General features: G+C 38.1%; 1 pseudogene; it reads right to left on the bottom strand.

The window, feature by feature from the left end:
• Positions 1 to 4,975: 4,975 nt before the first annotated feature.
• On the bottom strand, positions 4,976 to 8,229 carry LOC110725255 (annotated as a pseudogene).
• Between the last annotated feature and the right edge of the window lie 11,839 nt (positions 8,230 to 20,068).

Genomic DNA, 20,068 nt, shown 5'->3' with positions numbered 1-20,068 from the left:
CATTTTAATTTTTCCACTTTTGTTTAAGTTGTTTTATAAAATTCTTCTCACTTTAACTTCATTTAATTTTTTGTCAACCAAAAAAAAAAAAAAAGTATATTAAAGTATTATTTTACTTCAATTTGGCTGGCTTACTATATTTTTTTTGACGGGTTTTGACTTACTATATGATTAGTTTTCTTATTATATCTCTCTTCAAAAACTAATCATTGCATCAATTTGTGTAACTTTATTAAGTTTCCTTGTAATATGTATACACAACAAATCTAAATGACATAAAACGAATGAGGTATATATTTAAAAGAAATATTATTCAATGTTTTCATGTATTGTAACTAATTTCTCACAATGTAATTATGTAAAAGAAATAGTAATTCAAAATTCATCACCCTTTATTTAATTACTTCTTAAACATACATTTGGTTTCAAATTGAACCAAGTAGCTATAGAGTACTTTTATTTTAATATTACACCGATATATTACAAAATAAAAATATTTGTTCTCAACAGTGGAGTATACATTGCAAGTTTGCAACAACTTCTTTTACATGGAGTCCATCAAGGCCATCAACAACGTAAAAATATTGGGATTTGGGATTGAGAGTTTTTTTTAGTTTACTAGTAATAACTTTACCACTAAATAATATCAATCAACAAGACCAACTTAAAAGTCCAAGAAAAAGAGAAGATTGGGAGAAAGCAGAAATGTGACAATTCGGGCTGGTTAATATTAGACTTGGCAACCTGATCCAGATCCGATGATCCGATCCGAATGACTCAATTCATGACTCGAAATTGACCCAAAAATAACCCGAAATTCGAAATTGACCCAATCCGACCCATATCCTATCCAAAAATGGAGTTGACCCGATCCTGACCCAACACCCAACCTGACCCGACCTGAAGTTGACCCGCCCCGAAATTGACCCAAAGTGTTTGACCCGAACAGACCCGATACCCAAAATTGACCTGAACAAACCCGATACCTTAAATGTCCCGAACTAAAATTACCTTATAATTGAACTTAAAATGTCTTGTACCAAAAGTAACTCAAATTGTTTATCTTCAACCGTAGCTAAGCTCATAAACTGAATTGATAGTTTTTATTATAACCATAACAAAATATATACTCCGTATAAAATTATTCATTTGAACTTGATTTACAAATGAAACAACCCGAACATGACCCGACCAGATTTTGACTTGACCCAAATATGACCTGAACATACTTGACCCGAAACTCGAATCGACCCGACTCATACCCGACCCGTGTATTAGCTGACCCGATTCACCCGAATGACCCGACCTAAAAGTGACCCGACCCGAATGAACTATTTGCCAGCTCTAGTCAATATGCCCTTCAAACATTAAGGGTCCCCTAGATTCTCTGGGGCTCCCATCATTGGCTGGTTTTGGTATTATTCTCTGTATATAATTGGAATTTTGGTGTTCAAAAAATACAACAAAAAAAAGGGGTGAATATTTCTATCCTTTACGAATAAGATCATCTACATGAGGTCCATATAAAAGAGTGGGGCTATATTTATTTGGTGAGGGAAGAAATAGTGTTGGTTACTTTGGGAATAATATCCGAATTAATCTATTTGTTGTCAAAATTAGGAGTCATTTGAAATTTAGAGGATATATACAGTTGAGATAGGTAAACCTTGTAACTTAAGCTTTGACATAGTTTGAGCGAAGAAAATCTATTCTATTAACTATTACTAAAACAGAAAATTGTTGACATCATCCTCTCCTCAAACTGTATACGTGTCGCTTTCTCATAAAAAAATTCCCGCCTAATGCCCTTATGATGTCATATATATTTTTGGTTTTTTTTAATAGAAATTGGTTATTTTTAATTATTTATATTTCAATATTTGACTGTGTCAATAAATAAATAAATAATTTTTTTTGGTTGGAATAAATAAAATTGATATTGAGCTAAAACATTTTAGGTAACTACGACATTTTTAATTTTTTTTTTCTTTTAAAGGTTTTACTGTTATTTGTGTGTGTAAACTAAGGATTGTGCAAGCAACCTACCTATGAAGTCATGTAATAATAATATGGATGTTTGTTATACAAAAATGAACTAATGTTGTCATTAAATGTTACCATTGTTTCGCAGTATTTCCAAGGTGCTTCATTTTTTTTTATTACATCGCTTCAATTTATTTAAGTTACATGTATTTTTAATTTGTATTTCGAACTCTTAGATTTATAAATTCGTATGCATATGGTTTGATTAAATCAGATTGGATTTCATTTTTATATTTTGTTACTTAGTAATTTATGATGAAAGATATGTTTTTATGATCTAATTATAAGTATGTACGGGAAATAATAAATAGAAACAATTTATTTCATTTTAATAATTTTTTTCAATCTGTGCATCACACGGGTCTAATCTAGTTACCTTGTAACTTAAGATTGTGCCAATATCTTTGATACTTCCTCTGTTTTTTTTTTACTTGACCCGGTTTGACTATTACACTATTCACAACCCCTCCTTTGACCATCTTTATGAATAATATGTAAGGAAAAACATATTCATGTAGGATCTTTTCGAATTCGTCTCAAAAAGCATTATCATAATATAAACTTTTATAATTTTAATTTATTAAGAATTAAATTTATTGATCGTTAAAGTTTTGTATTGGCAAGCGTGATAAAAAAAAAACAGGTCGAGTAAAAAAGAATAGAGGAAGTATTTCTTAACATTTTGAAAATTTTAAAACATCTACGAAAGTTGAATAACAAAAATTAGATAGCTTTTCAACGGTTATAGAAAGATCCAACAAGGTAGTTGATACACTCTAACTATACATATGCGTGCATTCTCTATAGCCTATACTCTATACCAAATGCACTTGGACTTATACTAAAAAATACAGGGGCTTTTAAATGATAGGGAATGAAGTATCTGCGTATTGGTACGAAGTAGAAATGACGTGAAAATAAAAGGCCTTGGTTGAAGGAAGGGAAGTTGAGAAGCAGTAAATAGTTTAAAATTGAACATTTAGTACAAAATGAACAAATTATAATGATTTTAATTAGTACCTAAAGAGGATAGGTACTAATTCTGGATCAATGAGATTATTACAGTGAGCTTACTTTAATAATTTACTTAAGGTTGTTAAATTCAATTCTCGAATTTCAATTGCTAGAATTTAATTCCAAGTCCTATGTTTGGGAAAGTTAAGAATTTACAATTTTGAATTTCAAATTCTAAAAATTGTTTGGCAAGACAAGGAATTTCAAATGCTGAATATCAAATTCTAATAGCTGTTTGGAAATACAAGGAATTTCAAATCCTGAATTTCAAACCAAGGTACATTTTGCTAACAAACTCTAAACAAAAAGACAACCTATCAACATCTAGCTAGTAGTTTTAGTTCACAAACATCTAAATAAAGATGCTAATCATTAATACATAATAAACCAATCTAATTTTTCCCCTTCCGGTAGATTTTTTTAACATTTCGAACTCATCAACCGTCCCATTCATGAACCTTTTCACAGCTTTTAGGACTTGGTGACGTGAGATCCCAAGTACACTCGAGACTACCTCGTAGATCTCTTGTGAACTTGGTTTCGGTGGCCCTTACGCTCTGCTCACATACTCCTTGAACGACTCTGCAAAACAACTCAATGCATATGCTAGATGATCTCTCTTGAACCTCTTGTTTGATCCTCCAGAAGAAGCCTCGGAGGTACTAACCCCTTCAATTTCGGTGTCCATTGCAGTAGCAGCCTCATCATGATGCTGAGCTCTGTCACCAGTTGCTCTATCCGAAGCAAACAAAGTACAAATATCGTCCCAATTCTCAATGAATTTGTTCTGATATGCAGTGGCTTGGGGAGTTTCCTACATTACTAATAATCAAAATCAATGTAAGGCAAACTATAAGCAAAAAATGAAAGATCCAGACATAATGAATATAGGTTAGAGTTTCTTGTGACGTTGAAGTTCTGTATTTTGAACAGCAACTCTGTATTATGTGTAATCAGCTGCATTGCCTAATCAGTCTAACATAATTGGGACTCAATTTATTACAATAGGTAGGAAGCAGCCCCACAATAGCAAAGCAAGTGTGTTTATACAACAAGAGTAATAAGTTAATAGAACAGAATGACAAATGTCATACAAATTATAGCGTTTAGTACAATAAAAATGAACATTTAGTACATAGAACTGAACATATTTTAATGATTTAATTTATCTTTATTTTCCGTTAATAATTATATACAATGATTTATTTTAATGATTGTATGTAATTATTAATGATTTTAATGATTTATTTTATCTTTATTTTCCATTAATAATTACATACAATGAATTTGAATTTATATGAATATAAGAAAATCATGTTCGTTTTTAATACACTAAATGTTCATAATTTTTTTTCACGTGTTCATTTTTTTATACTAAATGTTCATTTTCTTGAATATGTTCATATATTTTTATAAAATGTTCATCTTATTAGGTGTGCTCCATCTATTCTATTATCGTATGATAAATGTTCACTTTTAATATACTAATGTTCATAATTATTTTCGATATGTTCATTTTTTATTAATAAATGTATTTTTCTACGTGTTCGTACTTATTTTTACACTAAATGTTCATTTTTAAGGCCGTGGCCCAGCAACTTTATAGTTATCATGTTTATTTTTAATACTAAATTATCATTTTTTTTAACATGTTCACTTTTAAAGTATTATGTGTTCATTTTTTTCTACAGAATGTTCGCTTATTTTTACGTATTCATATTGTTTTACTACATGTTCATATTATAAACAGTGGTGCAGCTATTTTAGCTGCACTTGACTTGTATCTTATAAAATATACTCGTGTCTTTAAAATCTTGAATTTGGGCCAATTTCAATTCCCAAATTCTAAGCGTATCCAAACAAGATAATTGGGCCAGATCTAGAATTTCAAATGAAATTTTGGTTACCAAACAAACCATAATGAATTTGATTTAATTAATTTCTACTTACTAAATTTGGTATACATGTCATGAATTATACAACCACTAGTATGAAGCTTTACAAATTAAGAAACCATGAGAATAGAAAATTTCATTTACAGTTAAAAGGAAAATATTCATATAGTGCCCTAATCCATATATTCATACTAACAAGAATCAAGCATCTAACAAGAGGTAAAATGTCAACAACTTTTTGGACATGTAACCTCCTTTCAATTAGTTTCCTGACCAAATTCGTAGACGCAGCTCAGCTCGATCCGGCCCCAAGGTACTAAGCGAGAAGCAGTGGAACGACCCAGTGAGACTCCGAATCTTCTGCATAATGTTCCTTTGATGCCTGGATTCCTGCATTCCCCCAGCTAAAATCTTAGTAAGACCACCATGAATATACATTTAACATTACAATTTCCATACTATATGGGGAAGCATTATATCACCTTCTATAAACGAGTTTTGTTTTGATTGTATATATATGATTTTGCAAAATACACAAAAACGGCCAAGCCTAAGGCACTTAGACCAGCAAGTAGCCAATAGAAGTAATCAAGATGAGCGCGATTCAAGTTATCTGAAAACCAACTCTCTCCCCCACTTCTGCTGCTTGTTTTGTTGATGACAGAGACAAGGAAGCTGCTTAAAAGGCCGCCAACACCAAATATGCTTAAATATAGAGACAGCCCGACAGAGCGCAATTCATTTGGAACCTGATCATAGAAAAATTCTTGCAGGCCAATCAAGGTAAATACCTCTGCAATTCCGAACACAACATATTGCGGAAGCAACCACCAAATCAAATACTCATTGGGATTGTAACATCAGGCCTATCAATCAGCCCACGTTGCAAAGCAGTCATCAGCCTTTTTTTCTTGGTGACAGCAGCAACCACCATAGTAAATATGGATATGAACAACCCAGTTCCAATTCTCTGAAGCATTGATATCCCAGCAGGCTTACCGGTCAATCTTCTGGCAACTGGCACAAGCATACGATCATAAATCGGGATACAGATAAAAATACAAATATAAACAGCGCATTGTAATGCTGCAGCTGGTATGAAAAAGTTAGACCCGATTGATCTATCTAATGTCATTCCTTGTTTAGTGAACAAAGTTGCTGGCTGCGAGATTACAATTGCATAGACCAATATTGTTGCCCATATAGGAAACAACCCAAGTACAGCTTTTGCTTCTTCAACCTCAATCATGCTGCAAGCTTTCACACTAGTCTTTGATATCTCAGGCCCAAGAAGAGCTTTGTTGAGGAACATGAATTGTGGAGATCCATCATGGAGTTTGGTTTCTTGAGCCTCTACATTGTCACAAACCACTGTAAGTGAAGCATTCCAATTCCGTGCTGCTGCAACAAACACTCTTCCAATCCTCTTGAATGGGTTTTCTCCTTCACTCTTCATAGTGTAGCGATAAGTTATAGTTCCGAGCAAAAATATGAGCTGAGCAATTACCATGAGAATGCATGGAATTCCAAATCCAAGGCCCCAACTAAGGTTGTCCTGAATATAGCTCAAGACCCCAGTACCAAGGAAAGCACCCATGCAAACACCAAAATACCACCAGTTAAAGAAAGAGCTTTTGGACTTGCTCTCCCTTAGGTGTTCTCCATCAAACTGATCAGCACCAAAAGCTTGAACACAAGGCTTGTGCCCACCTTGCCCAACAGCCGCCAAATAAAGGGCAGCAAAAAACATCATTATTTGCAAATGTGATGAACATCCAGCACCCTTGATGCTCCTTTCGTGGTTGAGACATTCAAGAGAAGGCAGCGTTGCTGATAAAGTCAGTAAGCCTAGCCCCTGGCAAGTGATAATCCATCCAGATGAGATGTACAGGAATACATTATGTAGTACTTTAGCATATTAATTAAGTTCAAATAGCACTTTTTGACGAAGCTAAATCACTCACACACTCCATAAAAAAATACTCCGTACTTCATAATTATGTAGTTAGTTAGTTACATTACTTTTAGGAGACTAAATCTTCAAGGACTGTACATCAGTTTTCTCACATAAACAAAACCACCAAGCACTTCACACAGACTCATCTGAGAGTGCGATACTCGTTCAGCAGAAGACTCTTAAACAATAACACAAGTCATATTAGCCACATTGAAGACTAACCTACCCCAAATTCTCAACTATCATTACTTAACCCCACTAACCAAAAATGGATCTACCAATATTTAATACAGCTAAGGGTTTTCAAGAGCATTATAAAATTCAATCAATCAAGTCTAAAAACTCACTTTTTCATAATTAGATTTTATCACCATTCAAATATCAAAGGTAATTCAGTTTAGCAGTCAACACCTATGCGACATAAGCAGTTAAGCACACCGCAGAGAGTGCACACCCTCTACTTGAACGCTTTAATCAATCTCCATCCAGAGGACCTTTTAGTTGATCCGAATCGGATCAATAAGTCCAATCCTACATGTTTTTCTTTCAAAACTACCCTCATATATTGTAAAAAAGATCACATAATACCACTATACTACAACAATTTTTGCCTTGAGATGTTTGTTTTCTCAAAGTATTCTATCCTTGCTCTAACTAGGAAACCAAGTCATTAACATAAACATTAACATAAAGTAGTCTATGTGATTCACTTTTTCACATCAAAAACAACAAAATTTAATAACAAGAAATCATACTTTTAAAAGCATCCCACAATTTTTTCTTTAGTTTCATAAATACCTATCAATAATTCAATTTATTAACACACACAAATTCAAAGGGTATTAAAAAAAGTAATTAATTTAAAACACACAAATAATCAAAAGGGCAATTAAAAGCAAAATAGTACTCCGTAATTAAAGCAAGAGTACTAACCAATATGTAAATTAGGGAAGAAGCAACAATACTATAATACTTTCCCAAAAAAGAATCAGCAACAACAGCTCCAAAAATAGTAAGTAAGAAAGAAACTCCAACCCAAGCATTAACATTAGAAGCCGCCATTGCCGTTGACTGTCCTAATTTCTGAGTTAGAAAGTTAATCAAATTTCCAGAAATCCCAAAATATGCAATCCTCTCCGCCATTTCCACCCCTTGATTTTGAAAAATAAATTCAATTAATTCTGGAAAATCATCAATTGAAATGAATTAATAGGAGTTGATGATCAACTTACAAATGATGAAAGAAGCAGATAACCACCATCGTCCATGTTTTGATCTGACGGCGGGGCGGTGTTTGTAGTCAACGACGCCGGGGACGGTGGCTTCTGCGGTGGTTGTTGCGGTTGCTCCGCCGTCAGAAGGGGTGTGTAAGGGAGAAGCTCAGCTGAAGTTGCCATTTTTGGCAACAAGAAATCTTTTTTGGGATGAATTTGGGGGATTTTTTTTTTGGGATAAAAAAAGGTGGTTTTAAAATTGATTTTTAATAAGCATAAATAAGTTATATAATTGAAAATAAATAAAGTTTATTAATAATCTTGTGTTTATTTGGTGGGTGGTAAAATACTATTTTATTTTTTTGTAAATGAGGAAAATCCAAGAAAAAAGTATTGAATTATTGATTAATGTATTGTTTAATCCTATCTAACTTTGCATATTGCAACTTTTTGTTGACAAATTTTCTCCATTTCAATATTAATAAAGAAGTATTATTTTTATTTTTATTTTTATTTTTTTTGACAAAGAAGTTGCCCCCGTAACTTCGTAAGTAATAATATTGAGTCAATAAGTGTTGATTGTTGAAACTAAGCAAAGCCCCAACAAGGCTCACATCTTGAAGCTAAGTGAGGCACCAAAAAAAGTGGATTGCTAAACATCGCCCGCAAATCTCCACATAAAGCCCACAAACTTATATTGAAGTTACAATATTGCCCTTGACCTAAAAAAAAACAACACAACCTCAAAATAAATCAAAGTACGGGAATGTCGAGGCGGCAAGGCAAAGAGTTGGCGGCGGCTGTGGAGGAGGGAGGGTTGGCTCGTGGCGGCAAGGTAAATTTTTTTTTTAAAAAAAAAAAATAACAAAACAAGCACGGCTGGTGGTGGGACGCCTGGCCAGGACGGCCAACAGCTGGTGGTAGCGCCAAATCCGGCAGCCACGTCCACCGGCCTGGCGTCTGGGCAGGACGCCCAGCCACGGTAAGTGGCGTTTGGGACAGGCGCCAGTCACCGTGGCTGGGTGTCCTGCCCAGACGCCAGGCCGGTGGACGTGGCTGCCAGATCTGGCACCACCACCAGCCGCCGGCCGTCTTGGCTAGGCGCCCCACCTCCAGCCGTGGTTGTTTTGTTATTTTTTTTTATTTTTGTATAATTTTTTTTTTGTTGGAAATTGAGAATTTTTTTTTTCTATTTTTGTGTAATAGAATTTTGAATTTTAAGCAAGTCAAATGGAAAAAAAAAAACCAAAAAAAAAAAATTCAAAACTGGCCAGACCACCACCCTGGAACCAGCGCCTGGCCGGGACGCCAGTACCATGGTCATGGCGCGTGGCCTGGAAGCCTCAACCATGGTACAGGCGTCCTGGCTAGGCGCCACCGCCATTGTGGCGGCGTCCCGGCCAGGCGTCGGTGCCACGGTGGTGGCGTCCACGCCAAGCGCCGGTGCCACGGTGGTGGCGGCTCCTCCGGACGCCAGCCGTCTTTTCCGATGACATTCAAATTCTCACCTCGTTTTGCTGCGACGACGACTGCTCTTCGTCGTCCCCCGGCTCTTCGGCCTCCCCCGGCGTCCCCGTACGACTCCACATTTTTCGGTGAGTGAAATTTTCGTTTTTAGAGAAAATTGACAAAGGGGCAAAACTGTCAAATCATATTAATTTTGTGGGCTTTATGTACAAATTTGTGGGCGATGTTTAACAAATTGCCTAGCAATTTTCCCACAAAGAAAGAAGTTGTAAGCTTGTAACTAATTAAGGATATGAGTCATATGACAATAGGTTAAGTACATGTACATGTTGTTAGAAAATTTAGAGTGTATGTGGGGAGCGAGATGCCGCGCCCGCGGGGTTTAGGGAGAGCCCTCTCCTAGGGCGCGGCCAGGCATCTCCAAAAAGTCTAGGGTGAATCAAAATTCACCATGTCCGCACCCGCGGCCCTGGCTGTCGCGCCCGCGGCCTGCGACGGTTGATGATGCTTTCGTTCTTTTAATTGAAAAATTAAAAGAAGAAGGGAGAGACTTTCAGTTTTTCCCTGGATCTTCCTCTCCAAAAATATATTCTCCACTATTTCCTTTGAGAAATCTTGCAAACTTGTCATTGGAAAACACTTGAAATTTAGCCAAATTTGTGAATTAGTCATCTATATTTCGATTCTTAGTGCAAAGAACGAATTGTTGCCTTTTTTATCTCAAAGATGTAAATGAAGGAAGAAGCAACAATAGTATTATACTTGCCCACAAAAGAATCAGCAATAACAGCCCCCAATATCGTAAGTAAACAACCCACTCCGCTCCACGCATTGATACTAGAGGCTGCCACTGCCGTTGACTGCTGCAATTTCCCCGTTAAATAGCTAATCAAGTTTCCTCATATCCCATAATATGCCATCCTCTCCGCCATCTCCACCCCTTAACAATAAATTCGATTAAATTTTGATTAAAGTCAACAAAGACATTAGTAGTTTAGTAAACTTACAGATGATGAAAGAAGCGGAAGTCCACTGTCCATGCTTGGATCTGATGGCAGGACGGTGTTTATAGTCAACTGCGCTGGGGACTGCTTCTTGTTGTTGTTGTTGTTGTCCCACCATAAGAAGGGGAGTGTAAGGGAGAAGCTCAAGACAGTGTTTACAGTGTCTAACGTCATGTTCTTTCCAGTACAGAAGCTTCCAAAAGATTGATTCTTTTTTGAAGAGAGCAGTTGAGTCAGCAGCTTTTTCTGTTTTCCCAAATACTGTTCGTATACCCTTAACTCGAGCATAAACCTCCTCACCAGTCAATGGCCTAGGCACAGTCCCCTCTTCCTCTTTCCCATCGAAAGCCTTTTTCTGCCTACGGTACGAGTGATCGCGCCTGAGCAACCTTTGAGTACGCACGTACACCTCTTTGTGACAATTATCAAGGTGTATGCTTGGGGTGTCATCAATACAAATGGGGCATGCTTTTTTTCCTTTGTTCTTCACTAGTACAAAATGTTAATTCAGAAGCGGTTCAAACCCCATAATTGCAAGCGGTTTTGAACCGGTTCGGTTTGGGGGGCTTGCCATTGTCAGTTAGAATTGGAAGCGGTTCAAACCGCTTCAAAAAGTGGAGAATTAGAAGCGGTTTGGCGCCAAACCGCTTCCAATTCCCATTTTTTAAAAACAAAAAATTCTACAATTGGAAGTGGTTTTGGCGCCAAACCGCTTCCAATTCCCATTTATAAAAAAAAAAATTCAACAATTCGAAGCGGTTTTGGCACCAAACCGCTTCCAATTGTTGTTTTTTTTTTATTTTTTTATTTTTTATAATTTATTACTAATAATATTAATATAATAATATTATTAGTGACCTTTCACAATAATTTCAGTATTTTTAATTAATAATAAAATAATATTATTAATCGATATAAATTTATTATTATTAATTAATAATAAAATTAATATTATTAATTAATAATAATATTAATATTAGTTACAAAATAAAACAATAATATATATAACACGAAATAATTATATATATAAAAAGTAACATCATTTAATATATTTAATGAACAACAATATTTAATTACACCAAAATATATTAAGATTACACCAAAATATATTAAGATTACAATTAGAAATACTACGTACATACTAATGCGTACTTAATTAAAATAATGTTGACAATAATAAGTAATTAATAAAGTCAAGCTAACAAACCAAAAATATAACCATTACGGGAATTCTACATGGCATCGAATGTGTTGGAAAAAGCCCACATGTCGCAAACTTTATTGATCGAGTTCATTCCTTGTTAACGGGCCTTCCCTTTGAACCTTGCAAAACTTTAGAGAAAAAAAAAAGAAAAAACCAAAATTGTCATGAGTATCACAACACCGAAATGCACCAAAATCATAGAAATTCACCGAAAATCACGAAAATGGCCGAAATGCACAAAAATCACATGCATCACGTGCGTGTGCAGGCTGCTGGGCAGCTACCTGGCTGGACTGGCTGCCTGACTGGGCTGCTACCTGGCTGGGTGCCTGCCTGGTTGGGCAGGTCCCTGCCTGGCTGCCTGGGCAGGTGCCTGGCTGGGCACGTGCCTGCCTGGCTGGGCAGTGCCTGCCTGGCTAGGCTGCCTGCCTGGCTGGGCAGGTCCCTGCCTGGCTGGGCTGCCTGCCTGGCTGGGCTGGTCCCTGCCTGGCTGGCAGGTCCCTGCCTGGCTGGGCTGCCTGCCTGGCTGGGCAGGTGCCTGCTTGGCTGGGTAGGTCCTTGCCTGGCTGGGCTGCCTGCCTGGCTGGGCAGGTCCCTGCCTAGCTGGGCAGGTGCCTGGCTGGGCAGGTCCCTGCCTAGGTGGGCAGGTGCCTGGCTGGGCAGGTCCCTGCCTAGCTGGGCAGGTGCCTGGCTGGGCAGGTCCCTGTCTGGCTGGGCTGTGCACCTGCCTGGCTGGGTGAGCTACTAACTTACCCAAATTCTGCGTTTTCTTTGTAAACTGACATGTACTAATTCTAACATACCATATTTAGTATATTTAACATGTTTATAGGTTGACATAGCTTAAAAGTATTCATTTTCATGCAAATACAACGTTATAGGAGCATAAGTAGGAGAAAATGGCATAAGTTAGCTTCTTACTTACCCAAATTCTTTGATTTCTTTATAAACTAATATCCAACTACTCTAACATACCATATTCAGTATATTTAACATGTTTATAGGTTGAAATAGCTTAAAAGTATTCATTTTCATGCAAATACAACGTTATAGGAGCATAAGTAGGAGAAAATGGCATAAGTTAGCTTCTTACTTACCCAAATTCTTTGATTTCTTTATAAACTAATATCCAACTACTCTAACATACCATATTTAGTATATTTAACATGTTTATAGGTTGAAATAGCTTAAAAGTATTCATTTTCATGCAAATACGAGGTAATAGGAGCGTAAGTAGGTGAAAATTTCTCAAATGAGCTTCTTACTTAGCAAAATATAACCATTATAACCATTACACCGATTCTACCTAGATGCCATCAAATGTGACGAAAAAAGCCCACATGTCGCGAACTTCATTGATTTCCTTGCTTGACAACGAACCTACACTTTCAACCTTGCAAAACTAAAGATGACAAAAAAAATCAACCACAGTCATCAGTATGTAGCACCCCACCATGTGTTACGCTTGTTTTATGTTCGGTGCAATAATGGAAGCAAGGTATAGATTGAATATAGTAAAAGCATACCTCATCTACTTGTTGTGCTTCCGAGCAATTGTTGACTATGTCAAGCATAAACCTCATCACGTATAGGGCACAATCAAGTCCGTTGTTTTGTTGCGCACACTGACATGCCACAAAGGTACTGTTATCATGCGTAGCCATTAACGAAGCCAAGTATATTAAACAAATCACTAACTCAAGGCATTACCTTTGCATATTTCCACTTAGGACCCGCAACAGAACGACAGTTTAACTTCTTCATAACACTTTAGGAAAATAAGTTCTAAGTTAAAAACATAAATTCTCAGTGATTAAGTTTAGGGCAATCAACAAAGGGAAGCAATATGTACCTATTCAGAAGGTTCTTCACTAGAAACCTCCGTGGTGGAGTCTGTCGAATATAATCAAAGTGGTAGATTGTGTTACTGGATACGCAAATCACCAAAAGGGTCCAATGAGAACTGCAGGTATTTACATAAACGTGAACATATTATACGCCTCAACTAACTGCAATTTCAGAATTTGGAAAAAAGGAAAAAACTAAATTATGACATTTTGTGTCGTACTCCTCAAAACAAGGGGCCAATATGAACTTATCTCCACCACGAGTTGATAGACCTACCTTGAACTCACGATAATCTAGTTCCCATATTTCCTGAATTCGTCCGTAGTAGGATAATTGTGCGTCAACCGGTGATGTATCCTTCGCACTGGCAAACTCTGTTGATGAAGCCACAAGCGTGACACCACTATTTTGAGTCGATGAGGATTTCTGATCACGATGCTCAGTCCAGAATGTATACCCACTAATGTCATATCCCTCAAAAGAATAAACATCTTCCTTTGGACCATAAGCTAGCCACTTTATAGTATCAGAGACACTCTCATCCAATTGACGCATGACTCGATCATGGAACCATGTCACAAACATCTTATTATGCAACTGCATTAGTGCCCTTTCCCCTTTTGATGGAAATTCCGCACGCAAACTATCCATGTGCTCTTCTAAATATGGGTGAACCTCCGCAACATGATGAAGCACAAATAAGTGAGCTTGCAAGAACTGATCATGAGTAGGTGAGATCCGTTTCGACCCGAGTGTGCCATGACCATCAAGTCTCCCTTCATGTCGGGAAGTGGGAAGCCCAATTGGTTCGGCAACGGCAACATACTCCGCCACGAAATTACCAATCTCCTCCGCCACAATCCCTTGAATCATACTACCTTCTGGATGGGCTGGATTCCTGACTTTATGTTGTAATGTGCCCATGTGTCTTTCAAAAGGATAGCACCACCTCATAAAGACTGGACCGCACATCTTGATCTCACGAACCAAATGAAGGACCAAATGCACCATGATGTCAAAAAATGATGGTGGAAAATACATCTCAAATGTGCACAATGTTACAACTACATTCGCCTGGAGAGCATCAAGTGTAAAAGGATCGAGCACTTTGCTGCATATAGTGTTGAAAAATGAACAAAGGCTCGTAATAGCTTCTCTCACGTGCTTTGGTAAAATACCACGAATGGCAATCGGTAGGAATACTTGCATCATCATGTGACAATCATGAGATTTCATACTAGTCAACTTCAATTCCCCATTCAAGGAAACGAATCTTTTCATGTTTGACGAGAAACCAGAGGGAACCTTAATGTCATACAAACAAGCACAGAACTTCCGTTTTTCGTCCTTTGACAATGTGTAGCAAGCTGGAGGTAAATACACCTTTTCATCTTTCTTCTTTGATACACCGATGCCCTTTCCTTTACGCTCCCCCTTACGTTTATTGCCACCGTCTTCCCTTACCTTTTCCATTACCATTGCCTTCCCTTCCTTTGGCTGCACCCACAATTCCGGACGAACACCCCACGCTTCCAAATCTAATCGGGCGCTCTTCCCATCCTTTGTCTTGCCATGAATACCCATTATTGTCCCAACAACTGCATCACAAACATTCTTCTCTATATGCATCACATCGAGACAATGTCTAATATCATGTTCTTTCCAGTACTCAAGCTTCCAAAAGATCGATTCCTTTTTAAATAAGGCATGTGGGTCTAAAGGTTTCGAAGTTTTACCAAAAACAGTTGGTATACCCTTCACTCGACCATACACCTCATGTCCACTCAATGGCCTAGGCGCAACCCCTTCTTCAACTTTCCCATTGAAGGCCTTTTTTTGCCTACGATATGGGTGATCGCGCCGAAGCAATCGTCGGGTCCTCACGTACACATCTTTGTCGTAGTGTTCAAGGTACACGTTTGGTGTGTCATCGATACAAATAGGACATGCTTTATGCCCTTTGTTCTTATACCCGGACAGGTTGCCATATGCGGGAAAATCATTAATGGTCCACATCAGGGCTGCACGCATTAGGAACATCTCGTTCTTATGGGCATCATAAACAGAAACTCCTTCGTCCCACATCTTTCTCAAATCATCAACAAGGGGCTCAAGGTAAACATCAATGTCGTGTCCAGGTTGCCTTGGACCAGTTATTAAAAGAGACAGCATTACGTATTTTCGTTTCATACACAACCACGGAGGCAAGTTGTAGATCACTAAAAGTACCGGCCACGTGCTATGTTGGGTACTCAGAGTGCCAAATGGATTCATACCATCGGTGCACAACCCAAGCCTCAAGTTTCTGACTTCATCACCAAATGCCCTGAACTTCATATCGATGTTCTTCCAAGCTGGAGAGTCATCCGGATGCTTCAGCAAACCGTTTTTCTTTCTTCCCTCTGCATGCCACCTCAAGTTTTTAGCGTCTGTTGGTGTTGAGAATAGACGCTTAAACCTTGGAATAATGGGAAGATACCACAACACCTTAGCAGGCGGTCCCTGCTTACCAGCATTGCAACTCATGCGCTTGTAGCGCGACTTCTTACATCGTGGACACTCCTCCAATTTTTCATATTCATTTCGATAAAGAATACAATCATTAGGACATGCATGTATCTTCTTATACTCCAAACCAAATGGACACATGAGCTTCTTAGCGTAATAGTAAGACTTAGGAATTTCATTCCCGTCGGGCAACATCTCACTTAACACGCTCAACAAAGAAGTAAAACTAGTGTCGCTCCAGTTATACTTTGACTTAATGTTAAAAAGTGTTAGCACGGCTGAGAGTTTGGTGTATTTTTTTGACCCGGGATACAAAGGCTTTTTGGCAGCCTCTGATAACGACTCAAATACATCACATCGGTCACCAAATTCACCTTCAACATTATGCATCATCTCATCCAAGTGATCACCACCACCGTCCTCGATCTCATCCCCCTCTCCACCATCATTATCCCCATCTCCACCATCATCAGTCCCATATTCATCTTCCGCACGAATCTCGGCACTGTTATCGTGCGTATCATTCCCAACAACATTCTCCTTATAAGATCCCTTTTCACCGTGCCAAACCCACACATGATATTGAGGCCTAAACCCATGACATACCACATGATCCCTTATTGTATCAACACTATCGACCATTGTCACATTATTACAATTGACACAAGGACAATAAAGGTCATTCACACCCGTTCTGATCTGATATTGTGAAGCACTCTCGCAAAACTCTTGGACCCCATTAAAGAATTCCAACGTATCACGTCTACCACATCCAACCGCGATCCATCAACGTTTTAAATTGCCTTTATACATACCAACACATTATAAATAATGTATAAATGCAACATATAAACAAAGTACATAGTATGTATTTATATCGTTCATGCATATAGTGTACAAAATGAATGCTCCCAAAAGGTCCTTATCACTCCAACCTAACCCATCCTTGAACGTCTAATCTCACTAGTGAATGTATGCCAACTTTCCAATTTTAAGGAAAATCCGGCAGCATTTCGCCCCAGTTCTCCAAGTACACAACGTAGATAATTACTTACCTACATATGCACCCAGAGAACATGGTGACAAAATGCTAAGCCGAGATATTCCTTAAAATCGAAAAAGAGACATACATTCACTACCTAAGTGAGATTACACGTCCAAGAACAGTCCCAACCGGGGACTATTCAAGACTTCCTCCTAATGAGAAAGACTCGAACGGGTATCTAGGCAAATGATGATGCAAGCATTCAATAATTTGCATTTCTTTAACATTTAACAAAACACAAGTTCATTCATTCATATATTGCTAATTGGACTACCTACAAGCAAACTAACCTTACATACAATCCATTCATTAATTCATCACTTTTTAGCTACTCAAATTCAAACAAAATATAACATTATACAATTAAGATAACAATTAACATTTTGTATACAAATAATTAACATATAATATAATTAACTAAAATTGAAACCCTAAAATTTGGGAAATTGTTGAGAAAGAATAGAGAAGGTAGAAAGATTAAGCATGAACTAACCCTAAAAGAAGGAATGCGGGGTGAGAGGGAGAGTAGTGGTGGTGGTTCCGTGTGAAGGTGAGAGGGGCAGCATAGGGTTATACCAATGAAGCAAAGGCCACGGAGTACAAGAAACAGGGGCAGCAACAGCCGTGTCACAGCAGCAACGACCACGGAGGCAGCCTAAGGTGGAGGCGGCGACGGTGCTGCCTTAGTGCGTGCATCTCAATGCGAGTTGTTGCTGGTAGTTGTGGTGGGGTTCAGTGACGGTGGTCGACGCAAGTACAGCAACGACAATGGTGGGTTTGCGGCGGCTCAATGCGGGTTGTTGCTGGTAGTTGTGGTGGGGTTCAGTGACGGTGGTTATGGTGGAGTGAAGGTGTGTGAGAGTGAAAGAGGAAGCAATGAATTGAAGAAGGAGCGAATTGAAAAAGGAGGGAATAATGAAATTGTGAAATTGTCGAGGGAAGCCACATAAAGCCCGGTTTTTTTTAAAAAAAAAGGAGGCGGTTTGAACCGCTTCCAATTAGTTTTTGGAAGCGGTTCAAACCGAATCGCTTCCAAATCCCTCTGCTTTATTTTTTTTTAATGGCGGGTTTTTGTATGGAATAGGAAGCGGATTTCATTAACCGCTTCCAATTAGTTGCTTCCCATTACCTATTTTCTACTAGTGCTTGTAACCAGACAAGTTGCCATATGCAGGAAAATCATTAACGGTCCACATAAGAGCTGCACGCAATGTGAACATCTCATTCCTATGAGCATAAAAAACGAAAACCCCTTCATCCCACATCTTTCTCAAATCATCAACAAGTGGTGCAAGATAAACATCTATGTCGTTTCCAGGTTGCCTTGGCCTGATATCAAAAGTGAAAGCATTACGTATTTCCGTTTCATGCACAACTAAGGAGGCAAGTTGTAGATCACTAAAAGTACCGGCCATGTGCTGTGTTGGGTACTAAGAGTGACAAATGGATTCATCCCGTCCGTGCACAAACCAAGCCTTAAATTTCTGACTTCATCACCAAATTCCCCAAACTTCATATCAATGTTCTTCCATTGAGGGGAGTCGGCTGGATGCTTCAGCATTCTGTTTTTCTTTCTTCCCTCTGCATGCCACCTCAAGTTTTTAGCGTCTTTTGGTGTTGAGAATAGACGCTTAAACCTTGGAATAATGGGAAGATACCATAACACCTTAGCAGGAGGTCCCTTCGTACCAGTATTGTAACTCTTGCGCTAGTAGCGCGACTTCTTGCATCGTGGACACTCCTCTAATTGTTCATATTCATTTCGATAAAGAATACAATCATTAGGACATGCATGTATCTTCTTATACTCCAAACCAAATGGACACATGAGCTTCTTTGCGTAATAGTAAGACTTAGGAATTTCATTCCCGTCGGGCAACATCTCACTTAACGCGGTCAACAAAGAAGTAAAACTACTGTCCGTCCACCCATGCTTCGACTTAATGTTAAAAAGTGTTAGCACGGCTGATAGTTTGGAGTATTTTTTGCACCCAGGATACAAAGGCTTTTTAGAAGCCTCCGATAATGACTCAAACACGTCACCTTGAAAACCACGCATCATCTCATCCACCCCTTCATCCTCGACCTCATCCACATGATCATCCTCAAATCCATCCTCATCACCATTATCAATAATATGTACATCATTCCTGTATTCCTCGTCCACACGAATGTCATTGCTTCTATCATCATGCACATCATTCCCATCAACATCCCCACTGTACTCTCCTTCTTCACCGTGCCAAATCCACACATGGTATTTAAGCCTAAACCCACGACAAACTACATGATCTCTAATGATATCAACACTATTGACCACCTTCACATTATTACAATCAACACAAGGACAATAGAGGCAATCGAAACCCATTCTGCGCTGATAAGATGAAGCCCTCTCGCAAAACTCTTGAACCCCATCAAAGAATTCCAATGTATCACGTCTACCATACATCCAGCCACGATCCTTCTCCATTAAGTAAATTATCTCTAAACATGGCAACATATTACGAATAATGTATAATTGCTACATCTATTATATATGTAAATCAAATTCAAACACACACCATGCATATAAAATTCATATAGATACAAAAATGCATATATGCTTCCAAAGGGTCCTTATCACTCCAACCTAACCCATCCTTGAACGTTTACTCTCACTAGTGAATGTATGTCGACTTTCCAATTTTAAGGAAAATCCGGCAGCATTTCCCCCCAGTTCTCCAAGTACACGATGTAGGTAATAAGTTACCCACATATGTACCCAGAGAACATGGTGATCGAGGAAATGGTAAGCCAAGATGTTCCTTAAAATCGAAAAAAAAAGACATACATTCACCACCTAAGTGAGAGTAAACGTTCAAGAACA

This window comes from Chenopodium quinoa, unplaced genomic scaffold (assembly GCF_001683475.1).
Source record: "Chenopodium quinoa cultivar QQ74 unplaced genomic scaffold, ASM168347v1, whole genome shotgun sequence".
Lineage (NCBI taxonomy): Eukaryota > Viridiplantae > Streptophyta > Magnoliopsida > Caryophyllales > Amaranthaceae > Chenopodium > Chenopodium quinoa.
The sequence above is the reverse complement of the archived record's forward strand: the minus strand, read 5'-3'. Positions and strand labels throughout refer to the sequence as shown.